Source organism: Rhinoderma darwinii, chromosome 7 (assembly GCF_050947455.1).
Source record: "Rhinoderma darwinii isolate aRhiDar2 chromosome 7, aRhiDar2.hap1, whole genome shotgun sequence".
Lineage (NCBI taxonomy): Eukaryota > Metazoa > Chordata > Amphibia > Anura > Rhinodermatidae > Rhinoderma > Rhinoderma darwinii.
In genome coordinates, this window is record NC_134693.1 from 68,659,979 (window position 1) to 68,683,705 (window position 23,727).

Below are 23,727 nucleotides of genomic sequence, written 5' to 3' on the forward strand. Positions count from 1 at the left end.
CACCTCAATTGGCACTGCTGGCCAATTATACCACCTGACTATTCCCCTGATGTACTCTGCCCAGCTTACATGTGCCCCCACATTATTAACAAATATTGATATGAAAAAAATAAAATAAATTGATTTTCATTTTCACAGCCTAATTCCAATAATTTCTGCAAAAAAAAAAGCTGTGGAGTCAAAATGCTCACTATACCCCTGGATAATATCCGTGAGGTATGTAGTTTCCCAAATGGTCACTTTTGGGGGATTTCCACTGTTCTGGCACCGCAAGAGCCCTTCAAACCGGACATGGTGCCTTAAAAAATATTCAAATTTAAAAAAAAAAAAAAAGCCCTAAAGTCCTCTAAGTGCTCCCTTGCTTCTGAGGCCTGTGCTTCAGTACATAACCACACTAAGCCTACATGTGGGATATTTCCTAAATATGCAGAACCTGGGAAATAAATATTGATTTGCATTTCTCTGGTAAAATTCTGTTACAAAAAAAAAAAAGGGATTAAAAAGGTTTCTGCAAAAGAATGAAATTTGTAAATTTCACCTACTTTGCTTTAATTCCTGAGAAATGTCTAAAGGGTTAAGAAACTTTCTAAATGCTGTTTTGAATATTTTGAAGGGTGGAGTTTTTAAAGTGTGACTTATTGGGGGTTTCTAATATATAAGGCCCTCAAAGCCATAACTGAACTGGTCCCTGTAAAAATAGCCTTTTGAAAATGTGAGAAATTGCTGCTAAAGTTCTGAGCCTTGTGATGTCCTAGAAAAATACAAGAATGTTCAAAAAACGATGCCAATCTAAAGTAGACATATGGGGGATGTTAATTAGCAACAAATGTGTAGTATTAACTGCCTGTCTTACAAGCAGATACATTTAAATTTAGAAAAATTGAAATTTTTAAAAAATTGTGCTACATTTCGGGGTTTTTCAAAATTAAATATTGAATGTAGAGCAAATTTTGCCATTAACAAAGTCCGTGTCACGAGAAAAATTCAGAATTGCTCTGATAGGTAAAAGCATTCCGAATTTATTACCACAAAGTGAAACATGTCAGATTTGAAAAATGAGGCCGTCAGGTAGGTCAAAAGTGGCCAAAGAGGGAAGGGTTAAGGTTGGCTGCACTATAACATGATGCTTTATTTTAACCACATAGCTATTGTGCTGTTTGAAGCTTTTCTCCCTTTCTTTATACGAGCAAGTTCAGTTATTTTCTTCAGGGTGCTATCAGGTTTTTTTTTTTGTTTTTTTTTTTAACAGATGGCACCACCCTGACATGCATTTCACACTTCCGTTGTTTTGACGGTGCCGTTTGTCAGTTCTGTCAAAAAGTAGTGGAAGTCCTACTTTTGTCCGTCATTCAGTGACTGGGGCAAATTGAAGTCTGTGTGTACGTAAAAAAAACACGGACGGCACACAGAAGGCATCCGTGTGCAGTCAGTTTTTTACGGATCTGTTGCCAAGCAACGTCAGGGCGAGCCAAAGTTTCCAGCATTCAATACAAGATGTATTTTAACAGAAAGTTTAAAATGGAAGACAAATGGAACAACATCATTTAAAACAGAACAGAAACGGAGTGACAACGGAAACCACACGGATGTCACAACGGACACTGATCAGTTTTAAGCGGCTGTGAAAACGGTGAAGCTGCAAGTAATTTAACACAGTTCTTCTAATATCTAAAGTACGAAATTGCTGCTCTTAAATTTTTAGTTTTCACAAAGTAGATAGAAGGAAAAATTCCTGATGCTTATGAAAATCTGAATCACCCTTTGGTAAAAATGTGGGGCCCAACCTCAGGACCAGCCCACCATCTAGAATGTTAAAGCCTGAATTTCTCCTAGGCATCTAGCAGAAGTGATAGCAATTAACCGCTTCCCGACTGCCCACAGTAAATTCACATCAGCGCTTGCTGGGCTCTGCAGCGCCGACGTGAATTCACTGTGGGTGTTAAAGCGCGATCCGGGTGTCTGAGTGGTGCTGACAACCAGATCGCGCTGTTAACCCCTGCCTCTGGTCCCGGAGACATGACCAGGACCTAATTGGCGGATAAGATCGGGTGCCATTTATCAGTGAGACATTGGCCACATATCTGCGGATTATTATTTATTTACCGAATTATTATACCCGGATGTACTCTGCCCAATTTACACATACCCCCACATCATAAACTGAAATACCAGCAAAACCCCAAACATAAGTTACCAAGCAAAGTCTGCGCTCCAAAAGCCAAGTAGCGTTCCCTACCTCCCTTCTGAGCCCCACAGCGTGCCCAAACACCATTTCTACCCAGGAGAACCCGCTCAACATTGTATGAGGTATTTGTCTTCAGTGGCACAAACTGGGCACAACATATTGTGCATTAAAATGGCATATCAGTGGAAAATTGTAATTTTCACTTTGCACCATCCAATGCGCATTAACGCCTTAGTGCACCACGACTTAATAGCATGTCGTGGTGCGGGGGGTTATATATGGAGTGGGCTCATGCGCTGCGCCCGCTCCATATTCTGCAGGTATCCGCTGTGTATTACAGCTGACACCCGAGACTAATGGACAGGAACAGCGATCGCGCTGTTACAGGAGCCTGTAAAAATGATATTATACTGCAATACATTAGTACTGCAGTGTATTGTACCAGCGACCTAATGATCGCTCGTTCCAGTCCCCTAAAGGGACTTTTGGGAGGTTTCCACTGTTTTGGTACCTCAGGGGCTTTGCAAATGCGACATGCCACCCGAAAACCATTCCAGCTAAATTTGAGCTCCAAAAGCCAAATATTGTTCCTACCCTCCTGAGTCCTGCCGTGGCTCCAAACAGAAGTTTATTACCACATATGGAGTATTGCTGTAATCAGGACAAATTGCTTTACACATTTTGTGGTGATTTTTCTCCTTTATTCATTGTAAAAATTAAAACATGTTTTGTTCAGAAAAAAGTCGATTTTCATTTTCACGGCCTAATTCCACTAAATTCAGCAAAAAAAAAAAAAAACTGGGGTCAAAATGCTACCTATACCCACAGAAAAATTCCTTGAGGGGTGTAGTCTACAAAATGGGGTCACTTTTGGGGGGTTTCCACCGTTTTGCTCCCTCCATGGCGTTGCAAACGCGACATGGCACTGAAAACCAATCCAGCACAATCTGCACTTCAAAATCCAAATGGCGCTCCTTCCCTTCTGTGCTCTGCCGTGGGTCCAAACAGCAGTTTAGTACCACATATGGGTTGTTGCTGTAATCGGGAGAAGTAGCTTTACAAGTTTTGGGGTGCTTTTTATTCTTTATTCCTTGCAAATAATTTTTTTTATATTTGTTCAGAAAAAAAAAAAAGTCGATTTTCACTTTCACAGGCAAACTCCAATAAATATAGCAGAAGACCTGTGGGGTCAAGATGCTAACTATACCCCTAGATAAATTCCTTGAGGGGTGCAGTTTCCAAAACCGTGTCACTTTTGGGGGATTTCCACTGTTTTCGCTGTCCAATAAGTGTCATGCAGTTTGCCTTTTCCCAGCCAAGCAACACAGCATGATCATATAATATACAGCTTCCACTCGTTTTCAGTCAGTGATACCTTAGAATCTTTCATACGCCACCAAAACCACTGTTCTAGTTGGTCCACAGCCCAAGATATGGCTATTTGATATGATTCCCCTTCCCTCGAGCCTCAGTCTCACACTGTGTGAAACAGCTTCATGCTGATAGGACAGTGTCAGAGGCTGTGACGTAGCTCCACCACAGGAGAACCGCTGCTGTTGACAACCACTTGTCTAGTATAGCCCCATTTGCATATTTAGAACTTAGACGTTTTGTGGCACAATTTTCACCAGCATCATCAGTGACAGGACCCATTAGATTAGCTAGGAGTTTGGGCATTACTAAGCTAGTGAAATAAATTATAAGCTGCTATTTGAACTTTAAGGGCTTGTTCACACGTAATCCATTTGCTGCAGAAAATTTCTGCAGCATTTACACATCAGCTAGTGGAAAATCCGCACCGTTGTGTTTTTTCAAGGGCTGTGTGATGGTAATCCATGTTCCAGTGATGCCACCCCTGTATGAAATTCTGCAGTGTATCCGCGAATTACGCAGTAAGGCCCCATGCACACGAACATGTTTTTGCGTCCGCAATTGCCCCGCAATTCCACGGGAGAATTGCGGATCCATTCATTTCTATGGGCCCATACACACTATCCGTGTTTTCACGGGTCTCCGCATGTCCGCGCCGCAGAAACTCAGGACATGTCTTATTACGGCCCGCAAATTCGATGCGGACATGCCCATAGAAGTAAATGGGCCCGTGGAAAATGCGGGTACAACTCCGTGTGTCAACCGCAGTTTGCGGATTTGCGGAAGTGTTGCTAGGCGACGACCGGGAATGAGTTCTGTAGTCATCCTGTTTTACCTAGGCTTTTTTTTTTTTATCCGCATTTTGCGGATTACATACGGATGAACTGCGGATTACATACGGACTAACTGCGGAGGACATTTCACGGAACACTGTCCTGGAATTTGCGGACCAGAAAAACACTACGGTCGTGTGCATGAGGCCTAAATCAGAACACAGGAAATCCGTTCTTTCCGCAGCAATAATTGACATGCTGCGGAACTAAAACTATGCACTGGAAGTGAATTTCTGGACTAAATTTTTCCACAGCGCGTGGATGACATTTGTTAAAATAACACCCACTTTGCTGTTACTGTAGGCCACCACGCATTCTGTCCGCAATTCTTGACCGAAAATACTTAGCAATTCCGTTGCGTGAGGACAAGGCCCATCTCTGAACCCTGATGCAAAAAACGCAAATTTGGTTTCAACAGGTCTGGTGGTTTCTTATTACACCAAGAACAGAAATTTCCATATTTTGATAGAAAAATACAAATACTATCCACTTGCTTTAACCCCTTAGTGACCACCAATACGCCTTTTTACGTCGGTCACTAAGGGGCCTTAGGCTAGGCCGACGCCTTTTTACGTTCGCCTAGCCCAAGTCCTGCACGGGTCTCCCGTGCAGCCAGGAGCCGGCGCTCTGCTGTCTGATGACAGCTGAGCTCCTGCTCCAACGCCCGCGATCGAAGTTTACTTCGATCGCGGCCGTTTAACCCGTTAAACGCCGCCAGTAGCGACCGCGGCATTTAACTTTGTTTACAGAGGGAGTGAGCTCCCTCTGTCACCCATCGGCGGCCCGCGAATGCAATCGCGGGTCTCCGATGGGCTGTCATGGCAGCCGGGGGCTTGATAAAAGCCCCCAGGTCTGCCCCGGACATATGCCTGTTAGGACGCGCCGGAGGCACGTCCTAACAGATTGCCTGTCAGATTTACACTGACAGGCAATAATGCTCTGGTATACGAAGTATACCAAAGCATTATTGCAGCGATCGGAAGATCGCACAGTAAAGTCCCCTAGTGGGACTAATAAAATAAATCAAAGTGAAATAAAGATGATTAATAAAAAGTACAGTAAAGATAAAACCATTTTTTTCCATAAAAAGTGGTTTTATTTAGCAAAAGTGTAAAAAAAAAAGGAAAAAGAGTACACATGTGGTATCGCCGCGACCGTAATGACTCCATTAATAAAGTTAATATGTAAATTAAACCGCAAGGTTAACACCGTAAAAAAAAAAAATGCAAAAAACAATGGCGAAATTGCAATTTTTTTCCATTGCCCCCCAAAAAAGTCATAAAAAAATCAATAAGTCCCATGCACCCCAAAACAGTACCAATCAAAACTACGTCTCGTCCCGCAGAAAACAAGCGCAAAAAATCACTACATTGAAGGAAAAATAAAAAAATTACGGCTCTTGGAAAGCGATGATGCAAAAACAAATAATTTTAGTTCAAGTGTTTATATTGTGCAAAAGTCGTAAAACAAAAAACCTCTACATATGTGGTATCGCCGTAATCGTACCAACCTATAGAATAAAGGTAGCATGTTATTTACGTTGCATAGTGAACGGCGTCAATTTAAAAACGCATAGAACAATGGCAGAATTTCAGGGTTTTTTTTTATAATCCCCCCCAAAAAGGTTAATAAAAGTTAATATAAAAATTATATGTACTCAAAAATGGTGCTATTAAAAAGTACAACTAATCCCGCAAAAAAGTCCTCAGAGCTATGTAGACGAAAAAATAAAAAAAAAAGTTATAGCTCTTTGAATGCGACTATAGAAAAACTAATAAAATAGCTTGGTCATTAGGGCCTAAAATGGGCTGGTCACTAAGGGGTTAAGGAGTGAAGTGACATTTTCAAGAGCCGTTTTTTTTTTTTTATATTTCCCTTTCTGGATTCAGGCTGACAGTTGGAAATAGTCTGGATTTGGATGGAAAAACAGGACCATGACTCAGGAGATCTTTCCTGACTGGTAAAATGACTGGGTCTTTGAGCTATAATCTGTGGAGCAGTGGAAATCACCCAATTTGTGAACTATTTTGATATATCTCCTGATGGAGATCACTCCCCTGGGTCTATTGCCTCAAAAAAACCTGCTACCGTATTTTCTGCACCTTTGAGGTGCACTGCTGACAGCAGATTGGACTCTGCCCATCTGAAAATTTTCCATGTTAATCCTCCTAGTACTGACAATCTTTTGCCTCCTTGATATTTCACAAGCTATAGTAGTCATTGTCTGAATATATTTTTATGTTGATTGACTAAGAGGAGAGGCTTGTTTGAAGCTTTACCAGACTGCTTTTAACCCCTTAATGACTAGCCTAGTTTAGACCTTAAAGGCATGGTGTCGCCCCAAAAACATGTTTTTTTTTTAAAATTTAAACATTTAGTGTGTGGGTGATTAAACATTGTTCAAATTTTTTTTATTTTTTTCGCGAGTCAGGAAATATTATAAATTTTTTCAAATTTATAATACTACCCATTTTTGGTCACTAGATGGAGCTGTTTGGAGCTAGTTCCCAAAATTGCAGCATTGCAACATTGGGTTAAAAGCTATCGCTCTAGTGAGCTCTCAGCAATCCCCCCTCCTTTATCCTGGCTAGTGCCGGGATAAACGAGGGGTTTGAAAGGTTTAACCTCCTACACTGTGTGTCGCCATTTTTTGAGGTAACCCACAGTGTAGTAGGTTTACATGCAGTAGTAAACACACACAAACACTAACATACATTGAAATCGCTTACCTGCTCCTGCCGCCGCGGCCCGTCCGCTCCCTTTGCTGCCGCTGTTCCATGTGCACTTGTCCGGAAGCCGCGACCGGAAGTAGTAATATTACTGTCCAGCCGCGACTTCCGGTCCACGGGAAAATGGCGCCGGACGGCGCCAATTTCGAATAGGACTGTGTGGGAGCGGCGCATGCGCAGTTCCCACACAGACGCCGTACACTGCAGTCAATGGGACGGGAGCCGTTCGCAGTCCCTATGGGACTGTGGCTGCCGTATTCCATGTCTGTGTGTGTCGTTAATCGACACACACAGAAATGGAACAAAAAATGGCAGCCCCCATAGGGAAGAAAAAGTGTGAAAATAAGAAACAGTAAAACACAAACACACAAATGAAAATAAACGTTTATATTAAGGCACTAACATCTTTAACATATAAACAAATTATTTGTGATGACACTGTTCCTTTAATGACCAAGCCATTTTTTACGTTTTTCCATAGTCTCATTCTAAGAGCTATAGCCTTTTTATTTTTGCAGCGACATGGCTTTTGAGGTCTTGTTTTTTTGCGGGAAAGGGTTGTAATTTTTAATAGCACCATTTTGGGGTGCATATAATTTATTGATGAACTTTTTTTTTTGGGGGGGGGGGGGAGAAATAGAAAAAAAAAAACTCAATTTCGCCACACTTTGCGTCCTAAATTTATGCCATTTACCGTGTGGTATAAACAACTTTATTCAGTGGGTTGTTGCGATTGCAACGATACCAAATTTGTATAGTTTTTGCATATTTTACTACTTTTACACAGTAAAAACTTTTTTATTCAAAATTTGTTTGTGTCTCCATATTTGAAGAGCCGCAACGTTTCTTTTTTTCGCCGATGCTATTGTAGGAGGGATTTTCTTTTGCAGGACGACTTAGTTTTTATTGGTACAATTTTGGATTAGATGCGACTTTTTGATCGCTTTTTTTTTTTTAAAGGCTGGATTCAAAGAAAACCGCAATTTTTGCATGTTTTTTTATTATATTTTTTACGACGTTCACCGTGCGGGTTAAATGATGTAATACGTTTATAGTTGGGGTTGTTACGGACGTGGCGATACCAAATATGTGTAACTTTATTAACAAACAAAATAAAGTAAAGCAGTTTGTAAGGGGGGAAAAGTGGGTTTTTCGGTTTGCTTTTTTTTCCACTTTATGAAACTTTTTTCACTTTTTTACTAGTCCCACTAGGGGACTTCACTATGCGATTACATTTATTATACACTGCAATACTTCTGTATTGCAGTGTATTATGCCTGTCCGTGTAAAACGGACAGGCATCTGCTAGGTCATGCCAGAGGCATGATCTAGCAGGCATTCACTACAGGCAGACCTGGGGGCCTTTATAAGGCCCCCGGCTGCCATCGGAGACAGACACTCTGATTTCATCACCAGGTGTCGGTGGGATTAGAGGGAGCTCCCTCCCTCTCTCCAAAATCACTCAGATTCGGTGCGCGCTATTGAGCACCGCATCTGAAGGCTTAAACGGGTGAGAACGATACTAATATCGATCTCACACGTTCGAGCAGGGACGCCCCCAGCTACCTCTGGCAGCTGAGAGCAGGGAGATTTGACAGCTCCCTGCTCTGTTTACTTATTTAGATGCAGTGACGTAAAAAGTCTATTGCATCGGAATAAAGCCCAATTAGTGACAGATGTAAAAACACTATGGGGCGGTCACTAACTGGTTAATTCCTGAAAATTTGAGGAGTTTGCTTGTTTGCTGGGACCAGAAACGCTGAAAATAAAGGCCTTTGATATTACTCCCCAAACTTTCTGACTGGCCTCTATCGGAATCGTATTACTGGATGCCATTTGACTCCTTTCCTTAGGCGGGATTCACACGAACGGGTCGTTCCCGAGCCAGAGTGCCGGCCGGTAAAATCGGCCATTCTGCCCGGCCGGTTTGCATAAAGTTTTGCATCCGTGCCGGGCCGGGCAGATCCAGACAGTGACATCAGCGGCAACTCCTGAAGGGGAATCCCCATGTGTTCGGGGATTCCGCTTCAGGAGTTTCCCCTGATGTCACTGCCCAGATATGGACAGAGACATCAAGCGCTCTGTCCAGGAGCGGAATCCCCGAAAACACGGGGATTCCGCTCCTTCAAGGAGCTAAAGTGCGGCTAGCACATAGCAGGGCGGGTAGTAGTAGCAGCCGCAGCAGCGCCATCGAAGGTGTCGCCGGGCCAGGGTGATTTTAACAAGCAGGGGAAGGAAGCCAGCGCAGCGCTCCCTCCACCTGCTGTACACCCCGGCCCTGCCACACAGTGTGCAGCGATGCCATTCGTCAGAATGGCATCAACTCCTCCTCCTCACATGCACTCTGCGCTGTGAGGAGGAGATAGAGCGCAAGCGCCGGGAAACCCGGCCATCACTTGGAACACATTCCGGTGATGGCCGTGTAATACCCGGCCCCATAGACTTCTATGGGAGCCAGGCAGCCGGGTACCCAGGCGAAGATAGAGCATGTCCTATTTTTTTGACGGCCGGATTTCCCGGCCGTCAAAAAATCGGTCGTGTGAATAGCCCCATTAGGGGTCTATTATTCCTAATGCAGCCGGGTGCCGGCCGATTTATGAACGGCCGGCACCCGGCCGGGAAACCCTGCCGTGTGAATGAGGCCTTAGGCTTCTTTGTTCCAGCCACCAATTCAAAGATCTTTTAATTTTTAGAGAAATTTTTACTTTCCTGTCAAGGGATAGTTGGCTTTTGTCCCATGACCTTAGAACGCAATGGATTTGGCACTAACTTACAGATTTAATACAAGATGCATTCCCAATAGGCTCATCGCATTTCTGATAGATATTACAAACTTCCGCTGAAATTGGCTGATTTTTAAACATCATTTCTTCCAGAAGACAAGATAGAAAATCTGTTTGTAGACTGGAGTTTAGCAGTATCCAAGAATTTTCTTTGAAGAGCTAGAAATAAGATTTCTCGGTTTAGAAATATTAACAAAACTGGGATGGTTTCTATAGTAACTTGCAGATCTCGCAACATGTTTTCTGGAGATTCTGAAATTATGAGCAAATCATCCAAAAAGGAACTAGAACATTTTCCCTCTCAGAAAAGCTGTTGCTTCCACCATTATCTTCATCCGAACCGAGAGTGTTAGATAGAGATAATCCGAAAGGAAGAATTGCAAACTGAAAATGCAGCACTTTATTCCCTGGAGAAGGAATAGCAAACCTTCGATATTTGAGAACCAGGATGAATAGGGACATGGTAATACCCATCCCTTAAATCTAGGGAACACATTCCCGCATTCTGAGGTATCAGGTGTGTAGTAGATCTTAAGGTCTTTATTCCTGTATTTTATCCACTTGTTCGGGAATTTCAGATTAATAATAATCTTATGGAAGGACCCATTTGTGTCTTTTTTCCCCACTGGAAACAGAGTTGAGAAGTGACAACCCCCTCTGATCCTCAGGAACAAGAAGAATCGTACCTGACTTGAGTAAAAAAAAAAAATATTCTGGAGGAAGGGGGGGGGGGGGGGCTGCAGTTAAGACAAACCTGCGAGGAGGAAGAAAAATTCTATACTTCGTCCCTCCGACACGATATTTAGAAACTCTTTGAAGAGATTTCTTCCCAAACCGGAAAACAACCTCTGCAGTCCAACCACCCCCCCCCCCCGCCCTAAGAGTCTTTGATTTGAGGAATTTTCTTATCAGAAGGGGGGGGGGGGGGGTAAAGGCAGCAACTTTCATCTCGATTTTGCTGGAGAATAACTTTTTAGTTCTTCTAGATGAACTTTTAGAAAAGGCATCTGCTAAGAGAAAAGGGTTTCCTGAGGATAGAACCCCAGTTAAAGTCCTTTCAGCCCATTAAACCCCAGTTTAGGGACTATAAATAAAGGGAAAGGTAAATCTGGATGCTGGTCCTATTAGTATTGGGGTTAAAGGGGCTGTCACCACATAAAAAAAACACTTCTCTACATTACAGCGCCGATCAGATTATGTAGGAGATAGGGCCTTTATAATGTGGTGACAGAGCCACTTTAAACCCAATACTAATAGGACCAGCATCCAGATTTACCTTTCCCTTTATTTATAGTCCCTAAACTGGGGATTAATGGGCTGAAATAACTAACTTGGGTTCTATCCTCAGGAAACCCTTTTCTCTTATCAGACGCCTTTCCCAAAAGTTCATCTAGAAGAACTAAAAAGATATTCTCCAGTAAAATCAAGGGCACATAATTTACTTTCGGATCTTGTATCTCCATTTTTCCAAAATCTAATCCAAATTGCTCTACGAGCTGCATTTAATAAAGCACCATCCAGAGCTGCCAACCTAACGGATTCAGCTGGAAAATCAGCCAGGAATACTGTAGCTGCTCTGTCCTCTATAGGTTTTAATCTTGAAATAGTTTTCAAGCTCATTAAAGAGACTGTCACCACATTATAAGTGTCCTATCTCGTATATAAGGAGATCGGCGCTGTAATGTAGGTGACAGTAATGCTTTTTATTTAAAAAAACAATCTTTTTTCACAAAGTTAGGAGCGATTTAAGTTTATGCTAATGAGCTTTCTTAATGCCCAAGTGGGCGTACTTTTACTTTCGACCAAGTGGGCGTTGTACAGAGGAGTGCATGACGCTGACCAATCGGCATCATGCACTCCTCTCCATTCATTTACACTGCACTAGCGATATAGATATATCGCTATGTGCAGCCTCATACACAAGCCCTAACATTACTAGTGTCAGAAGTGTCAGGATTCTTAGTACACATGACGTCCAGGCTGGATGGTCATGTGTATTCATTATCAGGACACTGTAGTAATGTTAGGGCTTGTGTATGAGGCTGCACATAGCAATATATCTATATCGCTAGTGCAGTGTAAATGAATGGAGAGGAGTGCATGATGCCCACTTGGGCATTAAGAAAGCTCATTAGCATAAACTTAAATCGCTCCTAACTTTGTGAAAAAAAAAAAGTTTTTTTTAAATAAAAAGCATTACTGTCACCTACATTACAGCGCCCATCTCCTTATGTAGGAGATAGGGCACTTATAATGTGGTGACAGAGTCTCTTTAACCCATATGTATACAGCTTAGCAGTATAACAGCAACATTTGTTTTTAAATTGTACATTGCCGACTGCCATGACTTTAAGTAGCAAATCTGCTTTACAGTCCATTGGATCCTTAAAAAGGGGTTATCTGGGGACCAAAAATAGCATTTCAATAATATATTTATGTGAAACAAAGTAACTTACTAATGTACCTTAATTTAAAATTCTGTACTAAATTGATGCTCTGCTCGGGACTCAAGCAATATGCAATGGGACAGCCCCTTGCGGTCATGTTCACGAACAGCACATAAAGCAACCCCTCAATCACGCGGGGCCTTGTCGTAGCGTCATCATTACTAGAAAAGCTCCTGGACCTACAGACAATTCACGAGGTTTGAACTGCACCATTTAACACAGAATTTTAAATTAAAGAACATTAGTAAGTTACTTGGTTTCACAAATATATTATTGCAATGCAATTTTTGGTCCCCTGATAACCCCTTTAAAGAGGCTCTGTCACCAGATTTTCAAACCCCTATCTCCTATTGCAGCAGATAGGCACTGCAATGTAGATATTTAACGTTTTGCTTTTTCAAAAACGAGCATTTTTGGCCAAGTTGAGCATTTTTATATTTATGCAAATGTGCCTCTTATGTACAACTGGGCATGTTTAAAGTTATGTCCAAGTGGGCGTGTATTGTGTTCATTACATCTGGGTGTGTTTACTTGTTTTACTAGCTGGGCGTTGTGAATTTAAGTGTATGATGCTGACGAATCAGCATCATCCACTTCTATTCACAACGCCCAGCTTCTGGCAGTGCAGACACACAGCGTGTCCTCGTGAGATCACGCTGTGACGTCACTCACTTCCTCCCACAGGAACTTCATCGCGTCGGATGAGCGAGGACACGTTGTGTGTCTGAACTGCCAGAAGCTGGGTGGTAACGAAGAGAAGTGGATGATGCTGATTCGTCAGCATCATACACTTCTATTCACAACGCCCAGCTAGTAAAACAAGTAAACACACCCAGATGTAACGAACACAATACACGCCCAGTTGGACATAAGAAAGGCTCATTTGCATAAATATAAAAATGCTCATAACTTGGCCAAAAATGCTCGTTTTTGAAAAAGAAAAACATTACTGTTATCTACATTGCAGCGCCGATCAGCTGCAATAGGAGATAGGGGTTTGAAAATCTGGTGACAGAGCCTCTTTAACCCCTTAATGACCGCCGATACGTCTTTTTACGGCGGTCATTAGTGGGCTTTATTCTAGAGCGCCGCTATTCTACGTCGCTGCTGTAGAATAAAGTAAACAGAGCAGGGAGCCGTGAAATCTCCCTGCTCTGCCGTGTGAGATCGATATTAGTATCGATCTCACCCGTTTAACCCTTCAGATGCGGTGCACAATAGCGAGCACCGCATCTGAATGGTTTTGGAGAGAGGGACGGAGCTCCCTCTCATCTCACTGACACCCGGCGATAAAATCGCCGAGTGTCTGTGTCTTCTATGGCAGCTACATATTTGGTATCGCCGCGTCCGTAACGACCCCGACTATAAAGCTGTTACATTATTTAACCCGCACTGTGAACGCCGTAAAAAATAAAATAAACAATGGAAAAATTGCTGTTTTCTGTTAATCCTGACTTTAAAAAAATGTGATACAAAGTGATCAAAAAGTCGCATCTACTCTCAAATGGTACCAATAAAAACTGCAAGTCGTCCCGCAAAAAACAAGACCTTATACAGCTATGCCGACGCAAAAATAAAAAAGTTACAGCTCTTCGAATGTGACAATGGAAAAATGTAAAAAATGGCTTGGACATTAGGGCCCAGAATGCAAGCAGGGGGAAGGGGTTAAGCAGAGACGAATCTTCAAAACAGAAGGGATGTTTTCTTTACTGTCTTGGCAACTTGTATACCCTAGGAATCTCATGGTATACTTTTGACCCACTAGGGTTAAATATAAGCCTAACCTTTTTTTCTGGCTCCTGACCCTCCTCAAATAGTGTCCTTTGTATTTGTATTTATAGGAAAAACTAGATTAATTTTGTTTGTCTTAAAGGAACAGTGTCACCACAATTTTTTTTTAAATATGTTAAAGATGTTAGTGCTTTATTAAAAACGTGTGGATTAATTTGTGTGTTTGTGTTTTACTTTTATTTTTACACTTTTTCTTCCCTATGGGGGCTGCCATTTTTTTTTCCATTTCTGTATGTGACGATTAACGACACATACAGAAATGGAATACGGCAGCCACAGTCCCATAGGGACTGCGAACGGGGCCCGTTCCATCCACTAACATGTACGCCGCTGTGTGGGAACGGCGCATGCGCCGCTCCCACACAGTTCAATTTGAAATGCGCGCCGTCCGGCGCCATTTTCCTGTGGACCGGAAGTCGCGGCCGGACAGTAAGATTACTACTTCCGGTCGCGGCTTCCGGACTTGTGCACATGGAGCAGCGGCAGCAGACGGAGCGGATGGACCGGAGGGAGCGGCGGCGACTGGAGCAGGTAAGGGATTTCTATGTATGTTTGTGTTTACTACTGTATGTAAACCTTCTACACTGATTGTTAGCTCAAAAAATGGCGACACGGTGTAGGAGCTTAGACCGTTCAAACCCCTCGTTTCTCCCGGCACTAGCCAGGATAAAGGAGGGGGGGATGCTGAGAGCTCACTAGAGCGAGGGCTTTTTACCCAATTTTGCAGCATGAAGCAATGTGGTTGCTTTACCACATGCAATGCTGCAATTTTGGGAATGGCTCCATCTAGTGACCAGCAATGGGAAATATTATAAATTAGAATCCAATTTATAATATTTCCTGACTAGTGAAAAAAAATAAAAAATTAGAACAATGTTTAATCACCTATACACTAATTGTTTAACAAAACAAAAAAAAAAAAAAAAATGTTTTGCTGGCAACACATTCCCTTTAATGAGACTGTCACCACATTATACGTGCCCTGTCTCCTATATAAGGAGATGGGCGCTGTAATGTAGGTGACAGTAATGCTTTTTATTTAAAAAACCGATCTTTTTTCACAACGTTAGGAGCGATTTTGGTATATGCTAATGAGCTTTCTTAATGCCCAAGTGGGTGTACTTTTACTTTCGACCAAGTGGGTGTTGTACAGAGGAGCGTATGACCCTGACCAATCGGCATCATGCACTCCTCTCCATTCATACTGCACTAGCGATATAGATATATCACTATGTGCAGCTACATACACAAGCCCTAACATTACTACAGTGTCCTGATAATGAACACACATGACCATCCAGCCTGGACGTCATGTGTACTCAGAATCCTGACACTTCTGAATCTTTTTGTGAGATTTACAGCAACGGATACGAAATCTCGTTTACCTCGTAATCTCGCGTGATTCCGTATCCGTTGCTGGAATCTCACAGAAAAGTCAGAAGTGTCAGGATTCTGAGTACACATGATGTCCAGGCTGGTTGGTCATGTGTATTCATTATCAGGACACTAGTAATGTTAGGGCTTGTGTATGTAGCTGCACATAGTGATATAACTATATCGCTAGTGCAGTGTAAATGAATGGAGTGCATGATGCCGATTGGTCAGCGTCATGCACTCCTCTGTACAACGCCCACTTGGTCGAAAGTAAAAGTACGCCCACTTGGGCATTAAGAAAGCTCATTGGCATAAACTAAAATCGCTCCTAACGTTGTGAAAAAAGATCGTTTTTTTAAATATAAAGCATTACTGTCACCTACATTACAGCACCCATCTCCTTATGTAGGAGATAGGGCACTTATAATGTGGTGACAGAGCCTCTTTAAGCACCGAACAATTCATCTTGTACAGTACAAGGTTGTTGTATCTTTTAAATCTGCATGGTTTCCCTTACAGCACTCACTAAAGGACCTTTTACACCTGCCAACGATAGGCAGGTGCAGCGAGCATCGATCGAGACATAGTTGATCTGCGCTTATTTGCTCCTGTCCCACAGGGAAATGTGCTGCCGACAAGCTGTTAGTTTTTTTAAAACGATACGACCAGCAGATGACCGAGCTCGTTGATCTGCTGATCGCTGCTCTTTTTACACAGGGCAATTATCGGCAACGAGCGTTGTTTGAACTAGTCTGCACGATAATCGCCTAGTGTAAAAGGGCCTAAAAGCCTCCATATCTTCAGAAGAGAAAAGATTTTTATCTTTATCTAACGCCCTGTACAGGATTAATAGTCAAATCCTCATCTGGAGAAACATACATCCCTCTTGCTCATTTGAGATAGGAGCAGGACACTAGATCAAAATGAGCCATTTTATTGATAGACAGAGACGCAAGATGGAAGAGACATTCTTGGGAGTAGAATGAGGTGGAATATTAGCAAATGCAGAGACTTATGTGACATTTAGATGTACCCGAGTCTTTAATGGTTAACAGTGACAATCTCCTCTTACCGTAAGGCCCCATGCACAAGTCCGTAAAATCACATACAGTAACACGGTCCGTGGTTTTACGGAAACATTCAGTTCTATTGACCGCGGACACCTTTCCGTATTGCTACGGATGGGAGCCCGTGACGTGAATTATGGAGCATGTCCGTTTTTCGTGTTTTACAGGTCGTGCTCCCATACAATGCAGAGGATGAAATCTGTGGCAAGTCCGCAGCGATGCACCCTTACATATGCAGATTTTGCAGCGCAAATACCATGAATTTGCAGCGTAAATAACCCCCCACATCTTAATCTGCCCTAAGCCCTTCCTTTGGATTTCCAATTCAACCTGAAACTCCAATGGTGGCAAGTCACACCCCCAGTCCCATTTTACTCATGTCTCATGCAACACCACACAACCCATGGACAGCTGTGAAGCAGTTTTAGGAAGAAAGCAGCCATGCTTTCCTAATCCGGACCACCACCACCTTTAATTAGAATTGGACCTGTGCCACAGCAACTGTACTGCCCAGTTTGCAGGAACGTCTCCATGCCTGTCAGTACGGGTGGAAAACTATAACTAGAGGGACAAAAAAAAAACGAACAACTGAGTACCTGTCATTTCTAATCGATGATTTAGATAACATTGCGGTCAGCAAAAAACTGTTATTACTGGGTTATTCTGTTAATTTAACTAGAATGTTGGGTACACTTCCGATTGTTGAGGAAGCAACGAAACGTACTACTTTGGGCCTACTAGTTCTCAAAAAAAAATAATTCTTTGGAGTGTGAAAAATTAAAGTAAAAAGTTCAGTAAAACAAAAGTTGGAAGGAAGTCAGGCAGATAAGAGTCTTTAGCAAACATTTAGTCACTTGGCAAACAAGAGTCTCACATGCACTTTGTTACAGAATTTCCGGCATTTGATTTAATGTGAAACCTAGCTAGAATTTCCTTTTTTGGCCATGACCAGAACAGGTCCCTGCATGCCTTTCAAACAAGAAACATGCCGTAGAACCCAGCATATTTTCTAACCATGATCACCATTTCTTCCATTCAAAGATAGAAAATCGTAGTCATTTATCAGTTTTGGAGCCTGTTCACATCAGCGTTGGCTTTCCGTTGGAAGTTTCCGTCGTGGAACCCCTCAACGGAAAGTCAAACGGTTGACTGCGCCATTGATTCAGTTGAAAAAACAGAAACCTGCTGGAATGGTGGCAAACGGAAACCATTAGCAATGTTTCCGTTACCATTGATATCAATGGTGATGCAAACGGTAGCCAAGATTGGCATTTGACGTTCCGTTGAGGGGTTGCACGATGGAAACTTCCAACGGAACCCATCAACGGAAAGCCAATGCGAACAGGCTCTTAAGCATAATACAAATGTGCCATAAAAGTGGTTCTCACAGCAAACTAAGTGAAAAATCAGCTGTGAACTATTGTTGCACGATGCATCGAAATAGATACTATTTCGATGCTGTGCACCGCGAAAACAGTTCATTAATTCATGTATTACAATACAAAGCTGTGTTGCTGCACAGCTTAGTTTCCCAACTCATGAATTTAGTCAGTAGCAAGATGTGATGCGGCCGCTGCTGCAAGAAAGAGCGGCAGTGCCGGCCCTTAAGGCAGAACATGGTGGGCACACTACAAAACACCCCCATGTATAGTTCTCAGTGCAACACCGGCCACATTACGCTGATCACAGCAAATGTGCACGCGCTATCAGGAGCAGGGCAATGTATGCAACACAGCCGCAGTGCTGCTCTAAGAGCGGAGATCAAAGAACCCTCTGATTTCTGCCTTTATTCCCTTGAAGCGATCAAAGCGGACCTCAGCATTCAAGAGGAAAATGAGATGGGGATACCCTTTTTATTGGGTCAAAAGTATTCCCTGTGATGCAAAGGGAAATCCCTGTGACCTGATCAAGGGACATGCCATATATGGGCAAACAGCCCAGGGTCCTTTGAAGGACCCCAGGGATGCCTGACCATAGTTCCTGTTAGGATGTACCTATCAGTACACAGGCTAATGTACTGGCATATAGATATATGCCAGTAAAGATAAAAAAACAAAAAACACTACAATAAACAACAATATAGATCACATTCAGTATAGCTGCGACCGTAATAACCGGCACAAATTTATAGTTATTTACGAGGTTTACGCTGTAAGAAAATAAAAAAAACTTCACTTAATATGAGGCACATGGTATGAATTTTGAACCCTCATGTACCTCACACATTAAACACAATATTGTCCATTATGACTGAGAAACATGGGGTTAATTACTATTGCTGTGAGGCACATGGAGGTTCAAAATTCATCACACCACATGCCTCATCAGAAAACGGAATAACTTATTTTTATTGTCAAAGTATTCTGGTATTGTGGCAACCCTAGTGTGCACGTGGCCTTATGGTCATGACTTATCCCCAATTAATTTGAACTCATTCCAAGTGTAATATCAGAACATTACCGTATTTAGCTTAGCATTTTCCTTTTGGGAACGTTCATATTTAAGAAAATGAAAAACTTCTCTCCATTCATTTACATAGCACAGAGTTATCTAGCTAGATCACTATGTCCAGCCACATACACACACACATGAACGTTACTTAAGTGTCCTGACAGTGAATAGACCTCACTACCTGCCAGGACGTGATGTTTATTCAGAATCCTGACACTTCGCTAACGTTTGTGTAGGATTTACAGCAAGGCAAGCATAATCTCGCAAAATTACGCTGTAAACTGTCATTTGAAACGAGATTACGCTTGCTGTGCTGTAAGTCTCACAAATGTTACCGAAGTGTCAGGATTCTGAATAGACGTCACGTCCTGGTTGGTAGTGATGTCTATTCACTGTCAGGACACTTCAGTAACGTAAATATGTGAGTAAGTGACTGCACATAGCGATCTAGCTAGATCACTATGTGCTGTGTAAATGAATGGAGAGAAGTGCATGATACTGATTGGTCAGAATCATACACCTCTCCACAACGCCTACTTGGTCAAAAAGTAAAACACGCCCAGTTGTCCGTTAGGAAAGTCATTAGCATAAAACTAAAATAGGTCATAACGCCGTCAAAAATTATCGGTTTTCTAAATAAAAAACACTGATGTAATCTACATTACATGGCCGATCATATTATGTAGGAGATGGGGCAGTTATAATGTGGTGACAGAGCCTCTTTAAAGTTTGATATGACAGATACCCCAGTCAATTGTCCTGCAGTAAGAGACCTTCGTGACGGAGGCTTGGATCTGGGTACGCATGGCTGGTGCTCCACTGTGCCTTATGAAATTTATAATATTGGAGGTTTGGAATGGATACTGTAGTTAAAATGTTGTAAATTGAATAAAAACAATTACAATAAAATAAAAAATATGGCCCAAAGACTTCACACCGCTGAGGAGGCATACATAATCTTATGTTCAGTTACAGACTGAGCAAGTGAAGGTGAAGCACAGTTTATGCTTTCATCTGCTTCCTTATCTAGCAACACGGACTCTGAACCCAACCCATTGGCACCAAAAAGTTGTGGGTCCTGCTATGCCAGAGTTGTCATGGGTAGCTGCAGACAATTTTAGCCACCAAGGGCTGATTTCACAGCCTCCTCCGGTTTTCAATTTGGTGACAGGGTTCGCACCTTTGATTTTTTTTTTCCTGACTCCCCTGTAAATTTAAAGGTTGAGCAGCCAAACATTTAAGCCGCTCAGTTTCTCCCTCAAAACCCTGACTCTTGTACCAGAGGCCAAAATTGGACTTAAAAATATGCCCCAAAATGTCTATAGCTCTTCTGCATTTGTCTACGTTTTGGCATTATAATAAAGCCCACCATTAGAGATTACTGGTCCCCCGATAAATTTTATAGCACCCCTCCCTACCACATAATGAGCAGGACACGCCGTGAGGAGATAATTAAATTCCTGCATTTTACTGACCGTCGCTGCCTACCCCCAGATGCCCCAAATTTACTGGCTCTTCGAAATAAGGCCAATAATTGCCCATTATTGTCAGCCATTTTCCCACTATACAGAATATTGTGGTGGATGAATCGTGTTTTAAGGGAAGGCTCAGGTATAGGCAGTACCTTCCACACAAAACGGCCCAGTACAGTATTAAATTGTACAAAATCTGTGAGTGCCACCGGGTATTACTATCGCTTCAGAGCTTATGAGGGAAGACTTTAAAATTGATCCCCTGAAAGCACCCCCCCCCTTCACAGGAGTCCGTGAAAAGATTATGACCTTGCGCATCCAATGCTTAGCAAAGGGTACCATTTATATATAATTTCTATAAGAGCGTCTCTTTGCTCAAATTCCTTGCCTCGCGATCCACATTGGCCTGCTGCACAACCCAGAAATACCAAAAAGGTCTCCCCAAAACTTTGCTGGGACTGTAGTTAAGGGAGGGAGATAGCAGGGCCGTCGGCTGCAAAGTTGTGCTGCTCAGATATAGAGACAAGAGACGTCCTGATCACCAATCATGACGGCAGCAGCCGCCTAGCCCCTGCAAGCAGGTCCACTACAGGGGTACAATCAATTTATGGGTGGCGATCTTTAAGATAAAGTCATCAAGCCATAGAGCACCATGCGCAAAAAAAAAAAAAAAAAAAGGTAGGGTATAAGAAGCTTTCTGTCCACCTGACAAATAGCCCTATACAATACCTTGGTTTTGTAGATATGATGGCAGTAGGGATACATTCCTACAGTTTCAGGAAAGGGGAATCAAACCAGTTATTTGCTGACCAGGAATGCCACATGTGCTCAAAACAAGGCACCAGGAAGGACAAGAAATATGTGAACCGTGCCCTACAAACCCCGGATTGTGTCTTCAGTGATACCACACTTTAAAAAAAACTTTACAATTTTAATTTTTTTTTAATTCTTCATATCTTGCATATTGGTGATAAAAAAAATTATTTTTTTGCCCACTGAAAAGCCTCTTTGCTCATTGTATTAGTAGTAAAACCCTTAAAATAAAACTAAATATCCTCCCTATACCCAGTACACTATACCCTGTAGGCAGCTGGAATAGTAGGAGTGTCCATCTCACACTGGTTGCAAAGCTGGTTGAGATGATAAAATGCAGAGTAGATGCTTTACCTCGGCAAATTCCTTTATTGCTTAGGTTAATAAATTTTTTCCTGGAATGGTGGGTAGGTTGGCAGTGGGACCAGCCAATCCACCTCCCTCCAGCGTGGGATTTTCAGGCTGCCCACTACACAGCAAATAATTCTCATACTCCTGGATGAATTCATTGAGTGGTAGTTTCCAAAGTTAGGTTACTTCTGTGGTGTTTATAATATTCTGACACCTCTAACCACGGCACAATGTGATAAACACCACTATAGTAGGCCTCAAATATTACATAGCGCTCTTTCCTGAGCCCTACCGTGTCCTTAAATACCAGTTTACGTCCACATATGGGGTGGTGTTCGTTTTCAAGGACCATTTTTAACACCTGACAAGTTAACTAGACCACAAGAATTCCTTTATGCGTGTAGATCCATATTTGGGGGTTTCCACTATATTGATATTCAGGGGCTCTGCAAATGCACCATAGCAGCCTAAAACAATTCCAGCAAAATCTGTGCACCAAAGAGCCTCACCATTTGCCAATACAGAAGCTTTAAATACCCCATATGTGGTTGTAGCATTGAGAAGTTGCCTAAAATTGTGGGGTGTTCTCTTGTGAAAATTGTGCAAAAGTGAAATTTTCACAGCCCAGTGTTAATAGCTTTTATGTAACACCTGTTGGATCAAAACGATTACTATACCCATAGATAAATTCCTTGAGTGGTGTAGTTGCGAAATTAAGGTCACTTTTGGGGGATTTCTATTGTACTGGTACTTTAGGGGCTTAACGAATGCAGCATAGTACCTGAAAACTAGTCCAGCAAAATCATTCCACCAAAAGCAAAATAGTGCCCGTTCCCTTCTGAGCCCCATGTGCCCATACAGCAGTTTACTACCAAAAATGGGGAATCCCCGAGTCCAGGATAAAACTGCGCAACAAATTTTAGGGTGCTTTTCCTCCTGTTCCACCTTGTGAAAATGAAACGATCACTATACCCCTAGATAAATTCCTTGAAGGGTGTAGATTCTAAAATGGGCTCGCTTTTTGAGAGTTTTCTTCATACTGGTACTTTAGGGGCTCAATGAATGTGACATGGTGCCTAAAAAACATCCTAATAAAATACAGGCCCTAAAATACACAAGGTCCTTCAAATCTGAGGACAGTGTTTAAATCAACTGACTCACCAAGGCCACATATGGGGTATTTCTATGAACTGCAGAATCAGGGTAATCAATATTGGTTTGCTTTGCTGCTAACCCTTGCTTTATTGCACAAACAATAAACACTTTCCTTAACCCCTTCCCCTCTTTAGCCACTTTTGACCTTCCTGACAGAGCCTCATTTTTCAAATCTGACATGTGTCACCTTATGTGGTAATAACTCTGGAATACTTTTACTTATCCAAGCGATTCTGAGATTGTTTTTGCGTGACACATTGGACTTTATGTTACTGGCAAAATTTGCTCGATATGTTCAGTATTTAATTGTGAAAAACACCAAAATTGTGAAAAATTAGCATTTTTCTCAATTTAAATGTATCTGCTTGTAAGACAGGCAGTTAGAACACACAAAATTGTTGCTAATTAACATCACCCATGTATCTACTTTAGATCGGCATCGTTTTTTTAACATCCTTTTATTTTTCTAGGATGTTACAAGGCTTTGAACTTTAGCAGCAATTTCTCACATTTTCAAGAAAATTTCAAAAGGCTATTTTCACAAGGGCCAGTTCAGTTGTGAAGTGGCTTTGAGGGCCTTATATATTAGAAACCCCCAAAAAGTCACCCCATTTTAAAAACTTCACCCCTCAAAGTATTCAAAACAGCATTTAGAAAATGTCTTAACCCTTTACACATTTCACAGGAACTAAAGCAAAGTAGAGGTGAAATTTACAAATGTCATTTTTTTGCAGAAATACATGTTTAATATAAAAAAATTTGTAACAGGTTTTACTAGAGAAATGCAACTCAATATTTGTTGCCCAGATTCTGCAGTTTTAGGAAATATCCCACATGTAGCTGTAGCGTGCTACTGGAATAACGCACCGGCCTCAGAAGCAAAGGAGCACCTAGAGGATTTTGGG

The 23,727-nt window shown here is 42.0% G+C and overlaps 1 protein-coding gene across 2 annotated transcripts in view; it reads right to left on the minus strand.

The window, feature by feature from the left end:
- MYH9 (myosin heavy chain 9) overlaps positions 1 to 23,727 on the minus strand; it is a 152,180-nt gene that overhangs the window by 120,514 nt on the left and 7,939 nt on the right. The window lies entirely within an intron of this gene.